This window comes from Arachis hypogaea, chromosome 1 (genome assembly GCF_003086295.3).
Source record: "Arachis hypogaea cultivar Tifrunner chromosome 1, arahy.Tifrunner.gnm2.J5K5, whole genome shotgun sequence".
NCBI classification, from domain to species: Eukaryota; Viridiplantae; Streptophyta; class Magnoliopsida; order Fabales; family Fabaceae; genus Arachis; species Arachis hypogaea.
The window spans coordinates 14,338,550-14,360,751 of record NC_092036.1 but is presented as its reverse complement, the minus strand read 5'-3'; the positions used below and the strand labels follow the sequence as shown (position 1 = coordinate 14,360,751).

The window sequence follows — 22,202 nt, the reverse complement described above, 5'->3', positions numbered from 1 at the left end:
GTTACAACGAAAGTCTGAACCTCAGAGGCAAAGGAGAAGAAATCCATATCATCAAACTCGGGGGAGTTTGAGGTTAGGATGAACTTCATCCACACCCTGAAGGTGAGATAGAAAAAGTCCAGATCGGAGATGTCTCAGATAAAACAACCAATATTGGGGCAATCCTAAAAGGGAATATAAAGGAGTCCCTCATACAGTTTCTAAAAGATAATGTTGACCTTTTCGCATGGAAGGCCGCAGACATGCTGGGAATAAACCCAAAGCTAATGTGCCACAAAGAAAGCTCAGACCAGAAAGATCCCAAGCTGTGGAGGAACAGGTACAAGCTCTACTAGAGGCAGGATTCATAAAAGAATTCAAGTACCTACTATGGCTAGCCAACATCGTCTTGGTGAAAAATCAAATGGGAAGTGGCGGATGTACATAGATTACACCGATCTCAACAAAGCTTGCCTAAAAGATCCTTATCTACTCCCAAGTATCGACGCTCTGGTAGATGCCTCCTCCGGATACAAATACCTCTTGTTCATGGACGCCTGTTCCGTGGGTTACCTGAAACTGTAGGTCGATCTCGGTTGAGATCTTCTGGGTTGGTCGGAGCCGACGTGTCTGGCAGGTGCACGGCGGCTGGAGCTGGTGCGTCCGACTTGTTGGACTTGGAGGTGGTGCTGATCCTTCGTCCCCGGAGGGTGGGGGGTACCTGCAAGGGACTCTAATGCTTAAGTTAGCAAGGGTCTTAAACAGGTATTGAGTAGAATTAGAGTATGAGTTATACCTGGGTGCTCCAGTGTATTTATAATGATGAGATGTGGCCTCCTGTGGATAAGATAAGTTAGTTATTTTATCTTATCTTTATCTTATCTTTAAGGGAACCGCCTTTATCTCTATGGGCTTTGGGCTGCCCTTGGATTTGGGACGTGTTCCTATATTTGGGCCCTTCGTTTGGGCTTTCCTGCGACTTGGCCGAGCTCTTTGAGAAGAGGTCGGTTTGTCCTGACCTGAAGAGGTCGGTCGCTTTGTCTGTAGAACATCCCGGGTCGGACAGCTCGACCCGGGGTATGAACAGTACCCCTGCTTGAGCTTGGTCTTCTTTTTTGAGGCCGAGTCCTTGACTTTGGTCCTTCTTTGGTGAAGCCGAACTCAAGCATTTTGTCGATTCCCTTTCTTCGTGGAGTCTTTTTTTGAATGTAGAACGTTTTCTTCTAAAAGACGCGCGTTTTTATGCCGGCGCTTTTTTGGGAACGTGCGAGGGTTTAATGCTTTTTAATTCTGAGCATTAATTGCCCCGTTTCCTTTAGGCTCTTTTGCTTTGGATTTTGAAACCTCGAAAACGGTTTCTCTTCTTTTGCTTCTTTCGTAACTTCTTTTCTTAGTTCTCTCCACTCTCTGTTTTTTCGTTTGCATTTCTGTTTTCCTTGTGGTGCAGCGTCATTTGGCGTTGGAGCTTGGGGCCTTTGTGTTTCTTCTGGCGACATTGCTCTCGTTCGCATTCTCAGATTTCGTCTTCCTCCTTTGGTTTTTGTTGAAGCTCGCTTTGTTCTTTCCAGGTTGGTAATAACCTTTCTCGTCTTCTTCGTGGCTTCGTCTTTAATTTTGGTGAAGTTTTGGTTTTGCATGTTTGAAAGTTTGGATCTTTTGCGATCTTTTACTTGTTGCTTGTGATATGCTTTTCTTATCTTCCTTCTTGTGATTTTCTTGGAATTTCTGTTGAGGCTTTCTGGGATTTTACTGTTGCTTTCTGGTTGTTTTTGATACTGGTAAAAGATCTGTATTTGTTTTTTACTTTTGGAGATTGCTTCCTGTCTGAGCTTTTTCAAAAAGGTTTCATCTTTAATGGTCTCTGCTTGTCGTTGTTTTGATGTTTGGGATTGCTTGGCAGGCTTGTAATGATTTGCTGTGTTTTTTCTTTGGTGAAAGGCGTTTGTTGTTTTTTGAATCCTTTTTGAGAGATGCTAGGGTGTAAACTGTAGAGTATTTGTGGAAACCTTGCTTTGTTACTGCCTCCAAAGGATGCCCCCGGACTTTGGTTTGAGTCTTGGGGTTTTCTTTTTCGCGGTTTCATCGCCTGAGAAGTTTTGGCCGAGTTGTTTTCTCCCTTTCCGAGATGTTTGTAGTAACCCCTATCTTTTTTCTTACTTTGTAGGATTTAGTTGGCCTCATGTCTTCTCGCAATAACATTGTAGAGATGTCTTCCAGAGTTCCCGAGGGGATGTTCGATTGGTTGGACTCCCTTGTTTTGTTGTGTGTTTCTGTTGTAGATGCTGAGTTCTGCACAGAGCTGAGGAAGCGTCATAGGATTTGTGGGAACAATGCTCGCGAGGGGGATTACGAGCTTGTTGCTCCTGATTCTGACGAGAGGGTTTGCTTTCCGACTTCCATCGAGGGGGAGCGTCCTTTCTTTTATGCCTATGAATACTTTTTCAGCCAATTGAATGTTACTTTTCCTTTTACTGCTTTTGAAACCGACCTGTTGTGGTCGTGTAATATTGCTCCATCCCAGCTTCACCCCAATTCCTGGGGTTTTATTAAAATTTTTCAACTTCTCTGTCATGAACTGGATGTAACACCTTCCCAGAATTTGTTTCTTTACTTGTTTGTTTCTGCCAAGCCTGGCGGCTTGATGAGCGGATAATTTGTACGCTTTTTGGCATTGTTTTTAGTATGTTTTTAGTACGATCTAGTTAGTTTTTAGTATATTTTTATTAGTTTTTAGATAAAATTCACTTTTCTGTACTTTACTATGAGTTTGTGTGTTTTTCTGTGATTTCAGGTATTTTCTGGCTGAAATTGAGGGACCTGAGCAAAAATCTGATTCAGAGACTGAAAAGGACTGCAGATGTTGTTGGATTCTGACCTCCCTGCACTCGAAGCGGATTTTCTGGAGCTACAGAAGCCCAATTGGCGCGCTCTCAACGGAGTTGGAAAGTAGACATCCTGGGCTTTCCAGCAATATATGATAGTCCATACTTTGCCCAAGATTTGATGGCCCAAACCGGCGTTTAAAGTCACCCTCAGAAATCCCAGCGTTAAACGCTGGAACTGGCACCAAAATGGGAGTTAAACGCCCAAACTGGCATAAAAGCTGGCGTTTAACTCCAAGAGAAGTCTCTGCACGAAAATGCTTCATTGCTCAGCCCAAGCACACACCAAGTGGGCCCGGAAGTAGATTTTTATGTCATTTACTCATTTCTGTAAACCTTAGGCTACTAGTTTTCTATAAGTAGGACCTTTTACTATTGTATTTTCATCTTGGTTCTTCTGGTTCCCTCTCTGGGGCCAAAACCAATGATCACTCTTGTTCTTATATATTTTCAACGGTGGAGTTTCTACACACCACAGATTAAGGTGTGGAGCTCTGCTGTACCTCGAGTATTAATGCAATTACTATTGTTCTTCCATTCAATTCCGCTTGTTCTTGTTCTAAGATATCACTTGTTCTTCAACTTGATGAATGTGATGATCTGTGACACTCATCATCATTCTCACCTATGAACGTGTGACTGACAACCACCTCCGTTCTACCTTTGATTGGGTGAATATCTCTTGGATTCCTGATTGCACGATGCATGGTTGATCGCCTGACAACCGAGTGCTCGCCTGATAACCGAGCCAACCATTCCGTGAGATCAGAGTCTTCGTGGTATAGGCTAGAACTGATGGCGGCATTCAAGAGAATCCGGAAGGTCTAACCTTGTCTTTGGTATTCTGAGTAGGATTCAATGATTGAATGACTGTGACGTGCTTCAAACTCCTAGCAGGCGGGGCGTTAGTGACAGACGCAAAAGAATCGCTGGATTCTATTCCGGCCTGACCGAGAACCGACAGATGATTAGCCATGCTGTGACAGAGCATAGGAACATTTTCACTGAGAGGATGGGAGGTAGCCACTGACAACGGTGAAATCCTACATAAGCTTGCCATGGAAAGGAGTAAGAAGGATTGGATGAAGACAGTAGGAAGGCAGAGAGACGGAAGGGAAGGCATCTTCATGCGCTTATCTGAAGTTCCTACCAATGAATTACATAAGTACCTCTATCTTTATCTTTATGTTTTTATGCGTTCATCACCATATCCATTTGAGTTTGCCTGACTAAGATTTACAAGATGACCATAGCTTGCTTCATACTAACAATCTCCGTGGGATCGACCCTTACTCGCGTAAGGTTTATTACTTGGACGACCCAGTGCACTTGCTGGTTAGTTGTGCGAAGTTGTGTTTATGCCATGGTACTGAACACCAAGTTTTTGGATTCATTACCGGGGATTATTTGAGTTGTGAAAAGTATTGATCACAATTTCGCGCTATAAAGTTTTTGGCGCCGTTGTCGGGGATTGTTGAGTTTGGACAACTGACGGTTCATCTTGTTGCTTAGATTAGGTATTTTTTTTTCAGAGTTCTTAAGAATGAATTCTAGTGTTTCAAAGTGATGTTCTTATCATCACCAAAGCTGATTGATCTTCATCAATTTAGCTCTTGAATGCAATGTTCTGCTGAAGCTTGGCTGACCATGTCTAATTCCTTTAGACTGAAGCTTTAGACTAACATTGCATGATTCCTGGAATTCTCATTAAGAATTTTGATACCTTTATTTTCTTTTTCCACTTAATTTTCGAAAAATAAAAAAAAATTAATTACAAAATCATAAAATCCAAAAATATTTCTTGTTTGAGTCTAGTGTTTCATTTTAAGTTTGGTGTCAATTGCATGCATCCATTCATGTGTTCTTAAGGATCTTCAAATGATTCTTGATGATTTCTTACTCTGATCTTTGAATTCTCTTGACTTGAGTGTATTATGTGTCTCATATGCATTCTCATTAGTGTCAGTAGTATACAAACTGCTAAGTTTGGTGTCTTGCATGCATAGTTATTTGATTCTTGTTGCATTTTGATTTTTCCTTATTATTAAAAATCCAAAAATGTTTTTTATTTGTGTCTTCTCAAGTCAATACTACAGAGAAATTAAAGATTCAGAACATACAGCAGAGGAATTACACAAAAAAGCTGGGCGTTCAAAACGCCCAGTGAAGAAGGACAGACTGGCGTTTAAACGCCAGCCAGGGCACCTGGTTGGGCGTTTAACGCCCAAAAGGGTATAGTTTTGGGCGTTAAACGCCAGAATATGCACCATTCTGGGCGTTTAACACCAGGATGGCACAAGAGGGAAGATTCTGTTTTTCAATGCAATTTTTTTTCAGGTTTTCAAAGTTTTTCAAAATCAAATCTTTTTCAAATCATATCTTTTCAATCATGTGTTTTCAAAATCAATTTCTTTCCATTTTCAAAGATACTTACTATCAATTAATGATTTGATTCAACATTTCAAGTATGTTGCCTTTTCTGTTGAGGAAGGTTTAATATTTGAATCATATCTTTTCTTGTTAGTCAAGTTTTTAATTTTCAAAATCAAATCTTTTTAAAATGTCTTTCAAATCATATCTTCTCAATCACATTTTTTTTAAAACTAATCATATCTTTTTAACCACATCTTTTTCAAAATAACTTTCAATCAAATCTTTTTGATTTCTAATTTCGAAATCTTTTTCAAAAATCACTTGATCTCTTTCCCACTCTTGGTTTTCGAAAATTAATTAGTGTTTTTCAAAATGTTTTCAAAATTTCTTACTTAATTTTCAAAAATTACTTCCCTCCTTCTCACATCCTTCTATTTATGGACTAACACTATCCCTTAATGCAAAATTCGAACTCCATCTTCTTTGATAAGTTCGAATTTTCTACTTCTGTCTTCTACTCTTCTTTTCCTCTAACACTTCAAGGAATCTCTATACTGTGAAATAGAGGATTCCACACTTTCTTGTTCTCTTCTCTTTCATATGAGCAGGAGCAAAGACAAAGGCATTCTTGTTGAGGCTGATCCTGAACCTGAAAGGACCTTGAAGAGAAAGCTAACAGAAGCCAAAGCACAACTCTCTTTAGAGGACCTGACCGAATTCTTCAAAGAAGAAGAACACATGGCAGCCGAAAACAACAATGCCAACAATGCAAGGAAGGTGCTGGGTGACTTTACTGCACCTACTCCCGATTTCTATGGGAGAAGCATCTCTATCCCTGCCATTGGAGCAAACAACTTTGAGCTTAAGCCTCAATTAGTTTCTCTAATATAATAGAATTGCAAGTTCCATGGACTTCCATTGGAAGATCCTCATCAGTTCTTAGCTGAGTTCTTGCAAATCTGTGACACTGTCAAGACTAATGGGGTTAACCCTGAGGTCTACAGACTTATGCTATTCCCTTTTGCTGTAAGAGACAGAGCTAGAACATGGTTGGACTCTCAACCTAAAGAAAGCCTGGACTCTTGGGAAAAGCTAGTCAATGCCTTCTTGGCAAAGTTCTTTCCACCTCAAAAATTGAGTAAGCTTAGAGTGGAAGTCCAAACCTTCAGACAGCAGGAAGGAGAATCCCTCTATGAAGCTTGGGAAAGATACAAACAATTAATCAGAAAGTGTCCTTCTGATATGCTTTCTGAATGGAGCATCATAGGTATTTTCTATGATGGTCTCTCTGAACTGTCCAAGATGTCTTTGGATAGCTCTGCAGGAGGATCTCTTCATCTGAAGAAGATGCCTACTGAAGCTCAAGAACTGATTGAAATGGTTGCAAATAACCAATTCATGTACACTTCTGAAAGAAATCCTGTGAACAATGGGACTAGTCAGAAGAAAGGAATTCTTGAGATTGACACTCTGAATGCCATATTGGCTCAGAACAAAATATTGACCCAACAAGTCAATATGATTTCTCAAAGTCTGTCTGGAATGCAAAATGCACCAAGCAATACTAAGGAAGCTTCATCTGAGGAAGAAGCTTATGATCCTGAGAACCCTTCAATGGAAGAGGTGAAGTACATGGGAGAACCCTATGGAAACACCTATAATCCTTCATGGAGAAATCATCCAAATTTTTCATGGAAGGATCAACAGAGACCTCAACAAGGTTTCAACAATAATAATGGTGGAAGAAACAGGTTTAGCAATAGCAAGCCTTTTCCATCATCTTCTCAGCAACAGACAGAGAGTTCTAAGCAGAATACCTCTGACTTAGCAACCATGGTCTCTGATCTGATCAAAACCACTCAAAGTTTCATGACTGAAACAAGATCCTCCATTAGAAATTTGGAGGCACAAGTGGGTCAGCTGAGCAAGAAAATTTCTGAACTCCCTCCTAGTACTCTCCCAAGCAATACAGAAGAAAATCCAAAAGGAGAGTGCAAGGCCATCAACATGGCCAAATTTTGGGAGGAAGGAGAGGCAGTGAACGCCACTGAGGAAGGCCTCACTGGGCGTCCACTGGCCTCCAATGAGTTCCCCAATGAGGAACCATGGGAATCTGAGGCTCAAACTGAGACCATAGAGATTCCATTGGACTTACTTCTGCCATTCATGAGCTCTGATGAGTATTCTTCCTCTGAAGAGGATGAGTATGTCACTGAGGAGCAAGTTGCTAAATACCTTGGAGCAATCATGAAGCTAAATGACAAGTTATTTGGAAATGAGACTTGGGAGGATGAACCCCCTTTGCTCACCAAGGAACTGGATGACTTGTCTAGGCAGAAACTGCCTCAAAAGAGACAGGATCCTGGGAAGTTTTCAATACCTTGTACCATAGGCACCATGACCTTCAAGAAGGCCTTTTGTGACTTAGGGTCAAGTGTAAACCTCATGCCTCTCTCTGTAATGGAGAAGTTAGGGATCTCTGAGGTGCAAGCTGCAAAAATCTCACTAGAGATGGCAGACAACTCAAGAAAACAAGCCCATGGACTTGTAGAGGATGTTCTGGTTAAAGTTGAAGACCATTACATCCCTACTGATTTCATAGTCCTAGAGACTAGGAAGTGCATGGATGAATCCATCATCCTTGGCAGACCCTTCCTAGCCACAGCAAGGGCTGTGATTGATGTTGATAGAGGAGAGTTGATCATTCAAGTGAATGAAGAATCCTTGGTGTTTAAGGCCCAAGGATATCCCTCTGTCATTATGGAGAGGAAGCATAAAGAGCTTCTCTCAAAACAGAGCCAAACAGAGCCCCCCACAGTCAAACTCTAAGTTTGGTGTTGGGAGGCCACAACCAAACTCTAAGTTTGGTGTTGAACCCCCACATTCAAACTCTAAGTTTGGTGTTGGGAGGTTCCAACATAGCTCTGAGCATTTCTGAGGCTCCATAAGAGTCCTCTGTCAAGCTAATGACATTAAAGAAGCGCTTGTTGGGAGGCAACCCAATGTTTTATAATTAACTATTTTCTTTTGTTATTTTAGGTTGATGATCATAAGAAGTCACAAAATCAATGAAAAAAAGCAAAAACAGAATGAAAAACAGGAAGAAAAACAGCACACCCTGGAGGACGCACCTACTGGCATTTAAACGCCAGTGAGGCTAGCTGTTGGGCGTTTAACGCCCAGTCTGGCACCATTCTGGGCGTTTAACGCCAGAAAGGGGCACCAGACTGGCGTTAAACGCCAGAAAAGGGCAAGAAGCTGGCGTTAAACGCCAGAAATGGGCACCAGCCCGGCGTTTAACGCCAGAATTGGCACAAAACGAGATTTTGCTTGCCATTTGGTGCAGGGATGACTTTTCCTTGACACCTCAGGATCTGTGGACCCCACAGGATCCCCACCTACCCCACCACTCTCTCTCTTCTTCACCCATTCACCAATCACCTCAACACCTCTTCCCCAAAAACCCTTCACCTATCAAATTCCATCTTTCTCTTCACCACTCACATCCATCCTTCATAAAACCCCACCTACCTCACCATTTAAATTCAAACCACTTTCCCACCCAAACCCACCCTCCAATGACCGAACCCTACCCTTCCCCCTCTCCTATATAAACCCTCCTTCACTCCTTCCTTTCCACACAACCTAAACACTATTTCTCCCCCCTTTGGCCAAACACAAAGCCATTCCCTTTCTCCTCATTTCTTCTTCTTCTCCTCTCTTCTTCCTTCTTTTGCTTGAGGACGAGCAAACATTTTAAGTTTGGTGTGGTAAAAGCATTGCTTTTTGTTTTTCCATAACCATTTATGGCATCCAAGGCCGGAGAAACCTCTAGAAAGAGGAAAGGGAAGGCAAAAGCTTCCACCTCCGAGTCATGGGAGATGGAGAGATTCATCTCAAGGGTGCATCAAGACCACTTCTATGAAGTTGTGGCCTTGAAGAAGGTGATCCCCGAGGTCCCTTTTTCACTCAAAAAGAGTGAATATCCAGAGATCTGACATGAGATTCGAAGAAGAGGTTGGGAAGTTCTTACCAACCCCATTCAACAAGTCGGAATCTTGATGGTTCAAGAGCTCTATGCCAATGCATGGATCACCAAGAACCATGATCAAAGTGTGAACCTGGATCCAAAGAATTATCTTACTATGGTTCGGGGGAAATACTTGGATTTTAGTCCGGAAAGTGTAAGGTTGGCATTCAATTTGCCCATGATGCAAGGAGATGAACACCCTTACACTAGAAGGGTCAACTTTGATCAAAGGTTGGACCAAGTCCTCACAATCATATGTGAAGAGGGCGCCCAATGGAAGAGAGATTCAAGAGGGAAGCCGGTTCAATTGAGAAGGCATGACCTCAAACCCGTGGCTAGAGGATGGTTGGAGTTTATCCAACGCTCAATCATTCCCACTAGCAACCGGTCCGAAGTTACCATAGACCGGGCTATCATGATTCATAGCATCATGATTGGAGAAGGAATAGAAGTTCATGAGGTTATAGCTCAAGAGCTCTATAAGGTGGCGGACAAGTCCTCTACCTTGGCAAGGTTAGCCTTCCCTCATCTCATTTGTCACCTCTGTTATTCAGTTGAAGTTGACATAGAGGGAGACATCCCTATTGATGAGGACAAGCCCATCACTAAGAAGAGGATGGAGCACACAAGAGACCCCACTCATCATGAGATCCCTGAGATACCTCAAGGGATGCACTTTCCTCCACAAAACTATTGGGAGCAACTAAATACCTCCCTAGGAGCATTGAGTTCCAACATGGGACAACTAAGGGTGGAGCATCAAGAACACTCCATCATCCTCCATGAAATTAGAGAAGATCAAAGAATCATGAGGGAGGAGCAACAAAGACAAGGAAGAGACATTGAGGAGCTCAAGCACTCCATAGGGTCTTCAAGAGGAAGAAAGAGCCGCCATCACTAAGGTGGACCCGTTCCTTGATTTCCTTGTTCTTTATTCTTCTGTTTTTCGAATTTCATGCTTATGTTTATCTATGTTTGTGTCTTGTGATCATTAGTGTCTTAGTGTCTATGCCTTAAAGTTATGAATGTCCTATGAATCCATCACCTCTCTTAAATAAAAACGTGCTTAATTGAAAAAGAAAAAGAATTGCATGAATTTTGAATTTTATAACAGTTTAATTATTTTGATGTGGTGGCATTACTTTTGTCTTCTGAATGTATGCTTAAACAGTGCATATGTATCTTGAATTTGTGGTTCATTAATGTTGGCTCTTGAAAGAATGATGAAAAAGGAGACATGTTACTGAGGATCTGAAAAATCATAAAAATGATTCTTGAAGCAAGAAAAAGCAAAAAAAAAAATCGAAAAAAAATAGAGAAAAGGGGAGAAAAAGAAAGAAAAAGAAATAAAGTTGTGATCCAAGGCAAAAAAAAGAGTGTGCTTAAGAACCCTGGACACCTCTAATTGGGGACTCTAGCAAAGCTGAGTCACAATCTGAAAAGGTTCACCTAATTATGTGTCTGTGGCATGTATGTATCCGGTGGTAATACTGGAAGACAGAGTGCTTTGGGCCACAGCCAAGACTCAATAAGTAGCTTTGTTCAAGAATCATCATACTCTACTAGGAGAATCAATAACACTATCTGGATTCTAAGTTCCTAAAGAAGCCAATCATTCTGAATTTCAAAGGATAGAGTGAGATGCCAAAACTATTCAGAGGCAAAAAGCTAAAAGCCCCGCTCATCTAATTAATACTGATCTTCATAGATGTTTTTGGAATTCATTGCATATTCTCTTCTTTTTATCTTATTTGATTTTCAGTTGCTTGAGGACAAGCAACAATTTAAGTTTGGTGTTGTGATGAGCGGATAATTTGTACGCTTTTTGGCATTGTTTTTAGTATGTTTTTAGTACGATCTAGTTAGTTTTTAGTATATTTTTATTAGTTTTTAGATAAAATTCACTTTTCTGGACTTTACTATGAGTTTGTGTGTTTTTCTGTGATTTCAGGTATTTTCTGGCTGAAATTGAGGGACCTGAGCAAAAATCTGATTCAGAGACTGAAAAGGACTGCAGATGCTGTTGGATTCTGACCTCCCTGCACTTGAAGCGGATTTTCTGGAGCTACAAAAGCCCAATTGGCGCGCTCTCAACGGCGTTGGAAAGTAATCATCCTGAGCTTTCCAGCAATATATGATAGTCCATACTTTGCCCAAGATTTGATGGCCCAAATCGGCGTTCAAAGTCACCCTCAGAAATCCCAGCGTTAAACGCTGGAACTGGCACCAAAATGGGAGTTAAACGCCCAAACTGGCATAAAAGCTGGCGTTTAACTCCAAGAGAAGTCTCTGCACGAAAATGCTTCATTGCTCAGCCCAAGCACACACCAAGTGGGCCCGGAAGTGGATTTTTATGTCATTTACTCATTTCTGTAAACCTTAGGCTACTAGTTTTCTATAAGTAGGACCTTTTACTATTGTATTTTCATCTTGGTTCTTCTGGTTCCCTCTCTGGGCCCGAAACCAATGATCACTCTTGTTCTTATGTATTTTCAACGGTGGAGTTTCTACACACCATAGATTAAGGTGTGGAGCTCTGCTGTACCTCGAGTATTAATGCAATTACTATTGTTCTTCCATTCAATTCCGCTTGTTCTTGTTCTAAGATATCACTTGTTCTTCAACTTGATGAATGTGATGATCCGTGACACTCATCATCATTCTCACCTATGAACGTGTGACTGACAACCACCTCCGTTCTACCTTCGATTGGGTGAATATCTCTTGGATTCCTGATTGCACGATGCATGGTTGATCGCCTGACAACCGAGTGCTCGCCTGATAACCGAGCCAACCATTCCGTGAGATCAGAGTCTTCGTGGTATAGGCTAGAACTGATGGCGGCATTCAAGAGAATCCGGAAGGTCTAACCTTGTCTGTGGTATTCTGAGTAGGATTCAATGATTGAATGACTGTGACGTGCTTCAAACTCCTAGCAGGCGGGGCGTTAGTGACAGACGCAAAAGAATCGCTGGATTCTATTCCGGCCTGACCGAGAACCGACAGATGATTAGCCATGCTGTGACAGAGCATAGGAACATTTTCACTGAGAGGATGGGAGGTAGCCACTGACAACGGTGAAACCCTACATAAGCTTGCCATGGAAAGGAGTAAGAAGGATTGGATGAAGACAGTAGGAAAGCAGAGAGACGGAAGGGAAGGCATCTTCATGCGCTTATCTGAAGTTCCTACCAATGAATTACATAAGTACCTCTATCTTTATCTTTATGTTTTTATGCGTTCATCACCATATCCATTTGAGTTTGCCTGACTAAGATTTACAAGATGACCATAGCTTGCTTCATACTAACAATCTCCGTGGGATCGACCCTTACTCGCGTAAGGTTTATTACTTGGACGACCCAGTGCACTTGCTGGTTAGTTGTGCGAAGTTGTGTTTATGCCATGGTACTGAACACCAAGTTTTTGGATTCATTACCGGGGATTATTTGAGTTGTGAAAAGTATTGATCACAATTTCGCGCTATAACGGCTCTTCGAAGAAGAAAGCTTCTTGGGTTTCTTTCCGGTCCGCCCAGGGCCATAAAGTGTTGCGATGTATGATGAGTCCTTTAAGGACTTCAAAAACTACTTTTTTAAAGTTCGAGCTGTTGAGGGGGCCCGCCCCTTTTTTCTTGATGAAAATGACGAGCCTGCTTTTCTCCTAGAGTGGCAAAAGAATGTAAGAGTGCCACGTTACACATGGGAAATGCTTAGTGAGGTTGAGCGGGCTTTTGTAGTTGTTCTTGAAGATTTGTGGGGAAAACCTCCCCATCTGGATACAAAGAGTTTTCTGAATGATCTGTCCTTGGTTCGGCCTACTTTGGGTATTTGTTCGTCTATTGGCCCGACTTGCCTCTATATTTGTTTCTTTTTTGTTCCTCTTTCGTGACTCTTTGTCTTGGTTGTTTTTGTGTTTGCAGAGATGTCTAAAAACAATGACTCCATGAAGGCCTTCAAGAAGACGAAGAAGGCAACTGCTGCTCTGAACATCTCGGCCAAGGTGGCCAGCGAGGGATCTTCACAGGTCCCCCTGAAGCCCCCTGTGCCGAGTTCCCTGGGGCCGAGGAAAGTGATTCCTACTCCCCAGTTTCATCAGGTCGATCCTCCTCAAACTTCTGCTGCTGCTTCTGGTGCCCCTCCTTTGAAAAAGAAAAAAACATCCGAACCCTTTAATTTGGATGCTCCGGACTTTGATGCCATTGAGTTTGTTGACCAGCAAATTTCCCCCTATGATGGGCTTTCCATGGACGATGTGTCTCTTTTAAAGCATTTGTACTTTATTACCCAAAATAGTGTGAAGATGGCCCACATGGGTGCAGCTATTTTTCGAACAATTCAGGGGATTCCGGTTCATGCTACCAAATCTTTTATGGAGGAGGCCAAGTCAGAGTTTGATCGAATCAAGGGTCTGAAGGAGGAGTTGGAGGTGAAGTTGGCCAAGGTGGAGAAGGAACTGGAGGGTGAGAAGGCGAGCTCTATTGCCCTTGCCGCTTCTCTGAAGCTGGCCGAGGATATGGCTTTGAAACATAAGGATAGCTATGTCTCGGCTTATAGGGAATTGATGCGTCTTCGGGAGGAGGTGGAGACAGCTCGGACTAATTGTAGTGAGCTTCAGGGTCATCTTGTGGGTAGCGTAACTGCTGCCTCCGAGAACCTGATGGAGCAGTTCCGGGTTGTTGCTCCTGATGCCGACTTGACTCTCATTAGTCTGGATAATATTGTGAGAGATGGTAAGATTGTCCCTGATGACCAGGATGATGAAGAGACTGATCCTCCCCCGGTGCCTTCTCTTAAAGTGTCGACCTCCTCTGTTCCTCCCGTCACATCTGATCCGGATTGCCAGATTCTGGACCGAGATGATGGAACCGTGGATGCCGTGCCCCTTCAGACTCGTCCTCCTTCTCTTCATACTGATGCTGTCGGGAAAGCTCCCGATCTTTAGCTGAACTTTTTCTGGACATTTTATGTAAATAGCCCGTTTTGTGGGTTTTTAAACTTTGTTTTGTTTGACACTTCTAGTTGTCTTGAAACTTTTTTTGGAAAAACAAAAAGTAGCTTCTGAGGTTGATTTTGTGGTGATCTCTTGAAGCTTTTATCGTATTATGCATGATATCTGTTTGAAATTTTGCTATTTTGACCTCTTTAGGTTGTTTGCGTGCTTTATCGTTTGTAGCTCGGATCCTTTTAAGGTCGTGCCTGTGGGGGGTCCGATTTTTTCTTCGATTTCCTCGCTCTTTGTTTGTATTTTTGACGCCTTATGACCGATTTCTTTATGTTGGTCCTCCTCAAAAGTTATTTTGTGATCCCCTTTTCTAGGCTTTTACTTGGTCTTTTTCAGGGATTATGTTGATAACTTTCTAATGGTAGGAGTTCGACTTGGTTGTGTCGGTCTCCTTTAAGTTATTTTTCGTAGTCCTCTTTTTTGGATCTTTTGTCAGATCTCTTTCAGGGACTACTTGTATAACTTTTCCGATGGTAGGAGTCCGACTTGGTTGTGTCGGTCTCCTTTAAGTTATTTTTCGTAGTCCTCTTTTTTGGATCTTTTGTCAGATCTCTTTCAGGGACTACTTGTATAACTTTTCTAATGAGAATTCTAGGAATCAGTGCAATGCTAGTCTAAGACTCCGGTCCAGGAATTAGACATGGCTTCACAGCCAGCCAAGCTCTCAAAGAAAGCTTCGGTCCAAAACACTAGACATGACCAAAGGTCAGCCAAGCCTTAGCAGATTACTGCTCCAAAAGCAAGATTGATGAAAAATCAACAAGCTCTTGTGATGATGAGTTGAAACCTCGGTCCAATGAGATTAGACATGGCTTCTCAGCCAGCCAGATTTCAACAAATCATCATGAAACTCTAGAACTCATCTTCAAGAATTTCGAAAAAAATAAATACCTAATCTAAGCAACAAGATGAACCGTCAGTTGTCCAGCCTAAACAATCCCGGGCAATAACACCAAAACTTGATGTTGCTGCCGGATCTTGGCACTGATGTTACCAAAAGCTTGCTCAAAACTTGAACAATCCCCGGCAACGGTGCCAAAAACTTGGTGCGCGAAATTGTGAACATTACTTTTTCACAACTCTCATAATCCCCGGTAATGGCTCCAAAAACTTGGTAGCTCAATACCATGGCATTACACAACTTCGCACAACTAACCAGCAAGTGCACTGGGTCGTCCAAGTAATAAACCTTACGTGAGTAAGGGTCGATCCCACGGAGATTGTTAGTATTGAAGCAAGCTATGGTCATCTTGTAAATCTTAGTCAGGCAAACTCAAATGGATATAGTGATGAACGAAAATAACACAAAGGTAAAGATAGAGATACTTATGTAATTCATTGGTAGGAACTTCAGATAAGCGTATGAAGACGCCTTCCCTTCCGTCTCTCTGCTTTCCTACTGCCTTCATCCAATCCTTCTTACTCCTTTCCATGGCAAGCTCGTGTAGGGTTTCACTGTTGTCAGCAGCTACCTCCCATCCTCGCAGTGAAAACTAATGCTCATGCACTCTGTCACAGTGCGGCTAATCACCGGTTTGGTTCCCTCCCCTACCGGAATAGAATCACTCTTTTGCGTCTGTCACTAACGCCCAGTAGGTTACAGGTTTGAAGCACGTCACAGTCATTCAATCATTGAATCCTACTCAGAATACCACAGACAAGGTTTAGACCTTCCGGATTCTCTTGAATGCCGCCATCAGGTCCTGCCTATACCACGAAGACTCTGATCTCACGGAATGGTTGGCTCGTTTGTCAGGCGAGCGCTCGGTTGTCAGGCGATCAACCATGCATCGTGCAATCAGGAATCCAAGAGATATTCACCAAGCCTCAAATGCTTGTAGAACAAGAGTGGTTGTCAGTCACTTTGTTCATGAGTGAGAATGGTGATGGGCGTCAATCATCACCTTCATCAAGTTGAAGAACAAGTGATATCTTGGAACAAGAACAAGCGGAATTGAATGGAAGAACAATAGTAATTGCATTAATACTCGAGGTACAGCAGAGCTCCACACCTTAATCTATGGTGTGTAGAAGCTCCACCGTTGAAAATACATAAGCATAAGGTCTAGGCATGGCCGAATGGCCAGCCTCCCAATGATCTAAGATAGCATAAAAATGAAGATAGCTACCAAAGTCCTCTTAAGATCTAAAGTGATCAAAAGATCCCTAATACAATAGTAAAAGGTCCTACTTATAAGAAACTAGTAGCCTAAGGTGTACAGAAATGAGTAAATGACATAAAAATCCTCTTCCGGGCCCACTTGGTGTGTGCTTGGGCTGAGCAATGAAGCAAATTTCGTGTAGAGACTCTTCTTGGAGTTAAACGCCAGCTTTAGTGCCAGTTTGGGCGTTTAACTCCCATTTGGGTGCCAGTTCCAGCGTTTAGCGCTGGGATTTCTTGAGGTGACTTTGAACGCCGGTTTGGGCCATCAAATCTTGGGCAAAGTATGGACTATCATATATTGCTGGAAAGCCCAGGATGTCTACTTTCCAACGCCGTTGAGAGCGCGCCAATTGGGCTTCTGTAGCTCCAGAAAATCCACTTCGAGTGCAGGGAGGTCAGAATCCAACAGCATCTGCAGTCCTTTTTGGTCTCTAAATCAGATTTTTGCTCAGGTCCCTCAATTTCAGCCAGAAAATACCTGAAATCACAAAAAAAACACACAAACTCATAGTAAAGTCCAGAAAAGAGAATTTTAACTAAAAACTAATAAAAATATACTAAAAACTAACTATATCATACCAAAAACATACTAAAAACAATGCCAAAAAGTATACAAATTATCCGCTCATCACAACACCAAACTTAAATTGTTGCTTGTCCCCAAGCAACTGAAAATCAAATAAGATAAAAAGAAGAGAATATGCAATGAATTCCAAAAACATCTGTGAAGATCAGTATTAATTAGATGAGCGGGGCTTTTAACTTTTTGCTTCTGAATAGTTTTGGCATCTCACTCTATCCTTTGAAATTCAGAATGGTTGGCTTCTTTAGGAACTCAGAGTCCAGATAGTGCTAATGATTCTCTTAGTGAAGTATGATGATTCTTGAACATAGCTATTTATTGAGTCTTGGCTGTGGCCCAAAGCACTCTGTCTTCCAGTATTACCACCGGATACATACATGCCACAGACACATAATTGGGTAAACCTTTTCAGATTGTGACTCAGCTTTGCTAAAGTCCCCAATTAGAGGTGTCCAGGGTTCTTAAGCACACTCTTACTTGCCTTGGATCACAACTCTTTATTTCTTTCTATTTTTTTTCGTTTTTCTCTCTCTTTTTTTTTTCGATTTTTTTTCTTTTTTTTTTGAATAGCTTTTTCTTGCTTCAAGAATCATTTTTATGATTTTTCAGATCCTCAGTAACATGTCTCTTTTTTCATCATTCTTTCAAGAGCCAACATTCATGAACCACAAATTCAAGATATATATGCACTGTTTAAGCATACATTCAGAGAACAAAAATATTACCACCACATCAAAATAATTAAACTATTATAAAATTCAAAATTCATGCAATTCTTCCTTTTTCAATTAAGCACATTTTTATTCAAGAAAGGTGATGGATTCATAGGACATTCATAACTTTAAGGCATAGACACTAAGACACTAATGATCACAAGACACAAACATGGATAAACATAAGCATAAATTTTCGAAAAACAGAAGAACAAATAACAAGGAAATCAAAGAACGGGTCCACCTTAGTGATGGCGGCTCTTTCTTGCTCTTGAAGATCCTATGGAGTGCTTGAGCTCCTCAATGTCTCTTCCTTGTCTTTGTTGCTCCTCCCTCATGATTCTTTGATCTTCTCTAATCTCATGAAGGATGATGGAGTGTTCTTGATGCTCCACCCTTAGTTGTCCCATGTTGGAACTCAACTCTCCTAGGGAGGTGTGTAGTTGCTCCCAATAGTTTTGTGGAGGAAAATTCATCCCTTGAGGAATTTCAGGGATTTCATGATGAGTGGAATCTCTTGTGTACTCCATCCTTTTCTTGGTGATGGGTTTGTCCTCATCAATGGGGATGTCTCCCTCTATGTCAACTCCAACTGAATAACAGAGGTGACAAATGAGATGAGGAAAGGCTAACCTTGCCAAGGTGGAGGTCTTGTCCGCCACTTTATAGATTTCTTGGGCTATAACCTCATGAACTTCTACTTCTTCTCCAATCATGATGCTATGGATCATGATGGCCCGGTCTATGGTAACTTCGGACCGGTTGCTAGTGGGAATGATTGAGCGTTGAATGAACTCTAACCATCCTCTAGCCACGGGCTTGAGGTCATGCCTTCTCAATTGAACCGGCTTTCCTCTTGAATCTTGCTTCCATTGTGCGCCCTCTTCACATATAACTGTGAGGACTTGGTCCAACCTTTGATCAAAGTTGACCCTTCTAGTGTAAGGATGTTCATCTCCTTGCATCATAGGCAAGTTGAACGCCACCCTCACACTCTCCGGACTAAAATCCAAGTATTTCCCCCGAACCATAGTAAGATAATTCTTTGGATTCGGGTTCACACTTTGGTCATGGTTCTTGGTGATCCATGCATTGGCATAGAACTCTTGAACCATCAAGATTCCGACTTGTTGAATGGGGTTGGTAAGAACTTCCCAACCTCTTCTTCGGATCTCATGGCGGATCTCCGGATATTCACCCTTTTTGAGTGAAAAAGGGACCTCGGGGATCACCTTCTTCAAGGCCACAACTTCATAGAAGTGGTCTTGATGCACCCTTGAGAGAAATCTATCCATCTCCCATGACTCGGAGGTGGAAGCTTTTGCCTTCCCTTTCCTCTTTTTAGAGGTTTCTCCGGCCTTGGATGCCATAATGGTTATGGAAAAATGAAAAAGCAACGCTTTTACCACACCAAACTTAAAATGTTTGCTCGTCCTCGAGCAAAAGAAGAAAGAAGAGAGTAGAAGAAGAAGAAATGAGGAAGAGGGAGATGGTGGTGTGTTCGGCCAAAGAGGGGGAGAAGTGGTGTTTAGGTTGTGTGAAAATGAAGGGTTGAAGAAGGGTATATATAGGAGAGAGAGGGTAAAGGGTTCGGCCATGATGGGTGGGTTTGGGAGGGAAAGTGGTTTGAATTTGAAGGGTGAGGTTGGTGGGGGTTTATGAAGGATGGATGTGAGTGGTGAAGAGAAAGATGGGATTTGATAGGTGAGGGGTTTTTGGGGAAGAGGTGTTGAGGTGATTGGTGAATGGGGAAGAAGAGAGAGAGAGTGATGGTAGGGTCCTGTGGGGTCCACAGATCCTGTGGTGTCAAGGAAAAGGCATCCTTGCACCAAATGGCATCAAAATCCACGTTTTGAGCCATTTCTGGCGTTAAACGCCGGGCTGGTGCCCATTCCTGGCGTTTAACGCCAGGTTCTTGCCCTTTCCTGGCGTTTAACGCCAGTCTGGTGCCCCTTTCTGGCGTTAAACGCCCAGAATGGTGCCAGACTGGGCGTTAAACGCCCAACTGCTAGGCTTACTGGCGTTTGAACGCCAGCAGCATCTTCCTCCAGGGTGTGCTGTTTTTCTTCCTGTTTTTCATTCTGTTTTTGCTTTTTTCATTGTTTTTGTGACTTCTTATGATCATCAACCTACAAAAAAGATAAAATAACAAAAGAAAATAATTAATTATAAAACGTTGGGTTGCCTCCCAACAAGCGCTTCTTTATTGTCATTAGCTTGACAGAGGACTCTCATGGAGCCTCAGAAATGCTCAGAACCGTGTTGGAACCTCCCAACACCAAACTTAGAGTTTGAATGTGGGGGTTCAACACCAAACTTAGAGTTTGGTTGTGGCCTCCCAACACCAAACTTAGAGTTTGGTTGTGGGGGCTCTGTTTGGCTCTGTTTTGAGAGAAGCCCTTCATGCTTCCTCTCCATGATGACAGAGGTATATCCTTGGGCCTTAAACACCAAGGATTCTTCATTCACTTGAATGATCAACTCTCCTCTATCAACATCAATCACAGCCTTTGCTGTGGCTAGGAAGGGTCTGCCAAGGATGATGGATTCATCCCTGCATTTCCCAGTCTCTAGGACTATGAAATCAGTAGGGATGTAATGGTCTTCAATCTTCACCAAAACATCCTCTACAAGTCCATAAGCTTGTTTTCTTGAGTTGTCTGCCATCTCTAGTGAGATTTTTGCAGCTTGTACCTCATAGATCCCTAATTTCTCCATTACAGAGAGGGGCATGAGGTTTACACTTGATCCTAAGTCACACAAGGCCTTCTTGAAGGTCATGGTGCTTATGGTACAAGGTATAGAAAACTTCCCAGGATCCTGCCTCTTTTGAGGCAAATGCTGCCTAGACAAGTTATCCAGTTCTTTGGTGAGCAAAGGGGGTTCATCCTCCCAAGTCTCATTTCCAAATAACTTGTCATTTAGCTTCATGATTGCTCCAAGGTATTTAGCAACTTGCTCTTCAGTGACATACTCATCCTCTTCAGAAGAAGAATACTCATCAGAGCTCATGAATGGCAGAAGTAAGTCCAATGGAATCTCTATGGTCTCAGTTTGAGCCTCAGATTCCCAAGGTTCCTCATTGGGGAACTCATTGGAGGTCAGTGGGCGTCCAGTGAGGCCTTCCTCAGTGGTGTTCACTGCCTCTCCTTCCTCCCAGAATTCGGCCATATTGATGGCCTTGCACTCTCCTTTTGGATTTTCTTCAGTATTGCTTGGGAGAGTGCTTGGAGGAAGTTCAGTAATTTTCTTGCTCAGCTGACCCACTTGTCCTTCCAGATTCCTAATGGAAGATCTAGTTTCAGTCATAAAACTTTGAGTGGTTTTGATTAGATCAGAGACCATGGTTGCCAAGTCATAATTATTCTGCTTGGAACTCTCTGTCTGTTGCTGAGAAGATGATGGAAAAGGCTTGCTATTGCTAAACCTGTTTCTTCCACCATTATTGTTATTGAAACCTTGTTGGGGTCTCTGTTGATCCTTCCATGAAAGATTTGGATGATTCCTCCATGAAGGATTATAGGTGTTTCCATAGGGTTCTCCCATGTAATTCACCTCTTCTATTGAAGGGTTCTCAGGATCATAAGCTTCTTCCTCAGATGAAGCTTCCTTAGTACTGCTTGGTGCATTTTGCATTCCAGACAGACTTTGAGAAATCATATTGACTTGTTGGGTCAATATTTTATTCTGAGCCAAAATGGCATTCAGAGTGTCAATCTCAAGAACTCCTTTCTTCTGACTAGTCCCATTGTTCACAGGATTTCTTTCAGAAGTGTACATAAATTGGTTATTTGCAACCATTTCAATCAGTTCTTGAGCTTCAGTGGGCGTCTTCTTCAGATGAAGAGATACTCCAGAGGAGCTATCCAAAGACATCTTGGACAGTTCAGAGAGACCATCATAGAAAATACCTATGATGCTCCATTCAGAAAGCATATCAGTGGGACACCTTCTGATCAATTGTTTGTATCTTTCCCAAGCTTCATAGAGGGATTCTCCTTCCTTCTGTCTGAAGGTTTGGATTTCCACTCTAAGCTTACTCAATTTTTGAGGTGGAAAGAACTTTGCCAAGAAGGCATTGACTAGCTTTTCCCAAGAGTCCAGGCTTTCTTTAGGTTGAGAATCCAACCATATTCTAGCTCTGTCTCTTACAGCAAAAGGGAATAGCATCAGTCTGTAAACCTCAGGGTCAACCCCATTAGTCTTGACTGTGTCACAGATTTGCAAGAACTCAGCTAAAAACTGATGAGGATCTTCCAATGGAAGTCCATGAAACTTGCAATTCTGTTGCGTTAGAGAAACTAATTGAGGCTTAAGCTCAAAGTTGTTTGCTCCAATGGCAGGGATAGAGATGCTTCTCCCATAGAAGTCGGGAGTAGGTGCAGTAAAGTCACCCAGCACCTTCCTTGCATTGTTGGCATTGTTGTTGTTTTCGGCTGCCATTTGTTCTTCTTCCTTGAAGAATTCGGTCAGG

The 22,202-nt window shown here is 42.2% G+C and overlaps 1 non-coding gene across 1 annotated transcript; it reads left to right on the top strand.

The window, feature by feature from the left end:
* Nucleotides 1–21,658: 21,658 nt before the first annotated feature.
* LOC112711552 (small nucleolar RNA R71) lies at nucleotides 21,659–21,766 on the top strand. Its single transcript, XR_003157523.1, has one exon. It is a non-coding gene; the product is annotated as a small nucleolar RNA R71 (small nucleolar RNA).
* Nucleotides 21,767–22,202: the final 436 nt, after the last annotated feature.